Here is a 4,205-nt window from a genome sequence, read left to right as displayed (position 1 = left end):
CTTTATTTGCTGTTACGAGCATCGTGTGCCCCATACCTGCGTGACGAGCACCGCAGGGCGGCAGAGCCATCGCACTTGGCCGGGTGGCAGAGGAGGACCCGACTATTCACAGATAGCGGCCCAACGACTCCCAGAGCCGGTCGTGCGGCGCGCGAGGTCTGCTCTCTTCACAAGAGGCTTTATTAGGGAGTGCTAAGGCAAGGTTCTGTGCCCTCCACCCTCATCGCAACACCCATGGGAGCCTCCGGTCGTCAATAGACCGCCGCACCGGCCTCTGACTGACTCTCAGAATGGACGGAAAGAGCCGGGTAAGCCTTTCAAAAGATTCGACCACGTGCCGAAAACTTTAGACTTCCGTGAGCTCTCCGGCTTGCACCGAGACCCGAAGTCGACGTGCTAAGCACCACGGGACCCCTTTCGCCTGCAGGTCCCGAGCCGCCTTTATTTGCTGTTACGAGCATCGTGTGCCCCATACCTGCGTGACGAGCACCGCAGGGCGGCAGAGCCATCGCACTTGGCCGGGTGGCAGAGGAGGACCCGACTATTCACAGATAGCGGCCCAACGACTCCCAGAGCCGGTCGTGCGGCGCGCGAGGTCTGCTCTCTTCACAAGAGGCTTTATTAGGGAGTGCTAAGGCAAGGTTCTGTGCCCTCCACCCTCATCGCAACACCCATGGGAGCCTCCGGTCGTCAATAGACCGCCGCACCGGCCTCTGACTGACTCTCAGAATGGACGGAAAGAGCCGGGTAAGCCTTTCAAAAGATTCGACCACGTGCCGAAAACTTTAGACTTCCGTGAGCTCTCCGGCTTGCACCGAGACCCGAAGTCGACGTGCGAAGCACCACGGGACCCCTTTCGCCTGCAGGTCCCGAGCCGCCTTTATTTGCTGTTACGAGCATCGTGTGCCCCATACCTGCGTGACGAGCACCGCAGGGCGGCAGAGCCATCGCACTTGGCCGGGTGGCAGAGGAGGACCCGACTATTCACAGATAGCGGCCCAACGACTCCCAGAGCCGGTCGTGCGGCGCGCGAGGTCTGCTCTCTTCACAAGAGGCTTTATTAGGGAGTGCTAAGGCAAGGTTCTGTGCCCTCCACCCTCATCGCAACACCCATGGGAGCCTCCGGTCGTCAATAGACCGCCGCACCGGCCTCTGACTGACTCTCAGAATGGACGGAAAGAGCCGGGTAAGCCTTTCAAAAGATTCGACCACGTGCCGAAAACTTTAGACTTCCGTGAGCTCTCCGGCTTGCACCGAGACCCGAAGTCGACGTGCTAAGCACCACGGGACCCCTTTCGCCTGCAGGTCCCGAGCCGCCTTTATTTGCTGTTACGAGCATCGTGTGCCCCATACCTGCGTGACGAGCACCGCAGGGCGGCAGAGCCATCGCACTTGGCCGGGTGGCAGAGGAGGACCCGACTATTCACAGATAGCGGCCCAACGACTCCCAGAGCCGGTCGTGCGGCGCGCGAGGTCTGCTCTCATCACAAGAGGCTTTAGGGAGTGCTCAGGCAAGGGTCAGCCCGCAGCCTTCCTGGCAACACCCAGGGGAACCAGGCCACTCGCGTCTCTCGCCTTCATTTTCGACACGAGCGCCTGCGGAGGGCCACCACCCCCTCCGATTGTCAAGAGACCTCCGCACCGGCCTCTGACTTACTCTCAGAATGGACGGAAAGAGCCGGGTAAGCCTTTGAAAAGATTCGACCACGTGCCGAAAACTTTAGACTTCCGTGAGCTCTCCGGCTTGCACCGAGACCCGAAGTCGACGTGCTTAGCACCACGGGACCCCTTTCGCCTGCAGGTCCCGAGCCGCCTTTTATTTTTGTTACGAGTATCGTGTTCCCCAAACCTGGGTGACGAGCACCGCAGGGCGGCAGAGCCATCGCGCTTGTCCGGGTGGCAGAGGAGGACCAGACTATTCACAAATAGCGGCCCAACGACTCCCAGAGCCGGTCGTGCGGCAGGCGAGGTCTGCTCTCATCACAAGAGGCTTTAGGGAGTGCTCAGGCAACGGTCAGCCCGCAGCCTTCTTGGCAACACCCAAGGGAACCAGGCCACTCGCGTCTCTCGCCTTCATTTTGGACACGAGCGCCTGTGGAGGGACGGCCGGAGTCAACGTGGGGTTTGCCCGCCCTCCAATAGTGTCAAAAGACCGCCGCACAAGTCTCTGACTGACTCTTAGAACAGACAGAAAGAGTTTGTCAAATCTGTCAAAAAATTGACAAAGTGTCAAAAATTCGACTTCCAAGAGCTCTCCGGCATGCACTCATACCTGTCATTAAAGTGCTATGCCCGTGGAACCGTTTTTCGGATGCCTTTCAGAACGGTCCCGCGCCGCCATTTTGTTCTAAAAATCGTGTTCCCATATATCTCCGGGTACCCCGCCAACCTCACTGCGGAAAAACTACAAGTGGCACTGAATGGGTCTGAATTCCAAATTTGACTGCATCGGTCTGGAACTCGGTCCGGTCAAAACCGTTTGGATTTTTCTCGGTCCGGACTTCCGCGACAGACAAAGTTAAAGTTTTCGGGCTGCAGGCACAAAACGACAGCTGGCCATTTGCCGGGCTCAATTCACCCAATTCCTCCGGCACTTCGGAGCACATGTTCGGTGTAAGTTTGCGAATCTTTCCCGATGCTGCAGCATTTTCCTCCGCTGACACTTAGAATATTTTTCACACTTTGCTGAAAATTTTTCTAAGTGTTTTTTTCCAAGTTTTCCTGGTTACTGATTTCTTCTTTTTAAACATTTTTCTAAGTTTTTCTGGTTACTGATTTCTTCTTTTTAAACATTTTTCGCAGTTTGTCTGGTTACTGATTTCTTCTTTTTAAACATTTTTCGCCGTTTTTCTGGTTACTGATTTCTTCTTTTTAAACATTTTTCGCCGTTTTTCTGGTTACTGATTTCTTCTTTTTAAACATTTTTCTAAGTTTTTCTGGTTACTCATTTCTTCTTTTTAAACATTTTTCTAAGTTTTTCTGGTTACTGATTTCTTCTTTTTAAACATTTTTCTAAGTTTTTCTGGTTACTGATTTCTTCTTTTTAAACATTTTTCTAAGTTTTTCTGGTTACTCACTTCTTCTTTTTAAACATTTTTCTAAGTTTTTCTGGTTACTGATTTCTTCTTTTTAAACATTTTTCGCCGTTTTTCTGGTTACTGATTTCTTCTTTTTAAACATTTTTCTAAGTTTTTCTGGTTACTCATTTCTTCTTTTTAAACATTTTTCTAAGTTTTTCTGGTTACTGATTTCTTCTTTTTAAACATTTTTCTAAGTTTTTCTGGTTACTCATTTCTTCTTTTTAAACATTTTTCTAAGTTTTCCTGGTTACTCACTTCTTCTTTTTAAACATTTTTCTAAGTTTTTCTGGTTACTGATTTCTTCTTTTTAAACATTTTTCTAAGTTTTTCTGGTTACTCATTTCTTCTTTTTAAACATTTTTCTAAGTTTTTCTGGTTACTGACTTCTTCTTTTTAAACATTTTTCGCAGTTTGTCTGGTTACTGATTTCTTCTTTTTAAACATTTTTCGCCGTTTTTCTGGTTACTGATTTCTTCTTTTTAAACATTTTTCTAAGTTTTTCTGGTTACTCACTTCTTCTTTTTAAACATTTTTCTAAGTTTTCCTGGTTACTGATTTCTTCTTTTTAAACATTTTTCTAAGTTTTTCTGGTTACTGATTTCTTCTTTTTAAACATTTTTCTAAGTTTTTCTGGTTACTGATTTCTTCTTTTTAAACATTTTTCGCAGTTTGTCTGGTTAATGATTTCTTCTTTTTAAACATTTTTCTAAGTTTGTCTGGTTACTGATTTCTTCTTTTTAAACATTTTTCTAAGTTTTTCTGGTTACTCACTTCTTCTTTTTAAACATTTTTCTAAGTTTTCCTGGTTACTCATTTCTTCTTTTTAAACATTTTTCGCAGTTTTTCTGGTTACTGATTTCTTCTTTTTAAACATTTTTCTAAGTTTTCCTGGTTACTGATTTCTTCTTTTTAAACATTTTTCGCAGTTTTTCTGGTTACTGATTTCTTCTTTTTAAACATTTTTCTAAGTTTTTCTGGTTACTGATTTCTTCTTTTTAAACATTTTTCTAAGTTTTTCTGGTTACTCACTTCTTCTTTTTAAACATTTTTCTAAGTTTTTCTGGTTACTCACTTCTTCTTTTGAAACATTTTTCTAAGTTTTTCTGGTTACTGATTTCTTCTTTT

This window comes from Chiloscyllium punctatum, unplaced genomic scaffold (assembly GCF_047496795.1).
Source record: "Chiloscyllium punctatum isolate Juve2018m unplaced genomic scaffold, sChiPun1.3 scaffold_471, whole genome shotgun sequence".
In the NCBI taxonomy this organism is placed as follows: domain Eukaryota; kingdom Metazoa; phylum Chordata; class Chondrichthyes; order Orectolobiformes; family Hemiscylliidae; genus Chiloscyllium; species Chiloscyllium punctatum.
The sequence above is the reverse complement of the archived record's forward strand: the minus strand, read 5'-3'. Positions refer to the sequence as shown.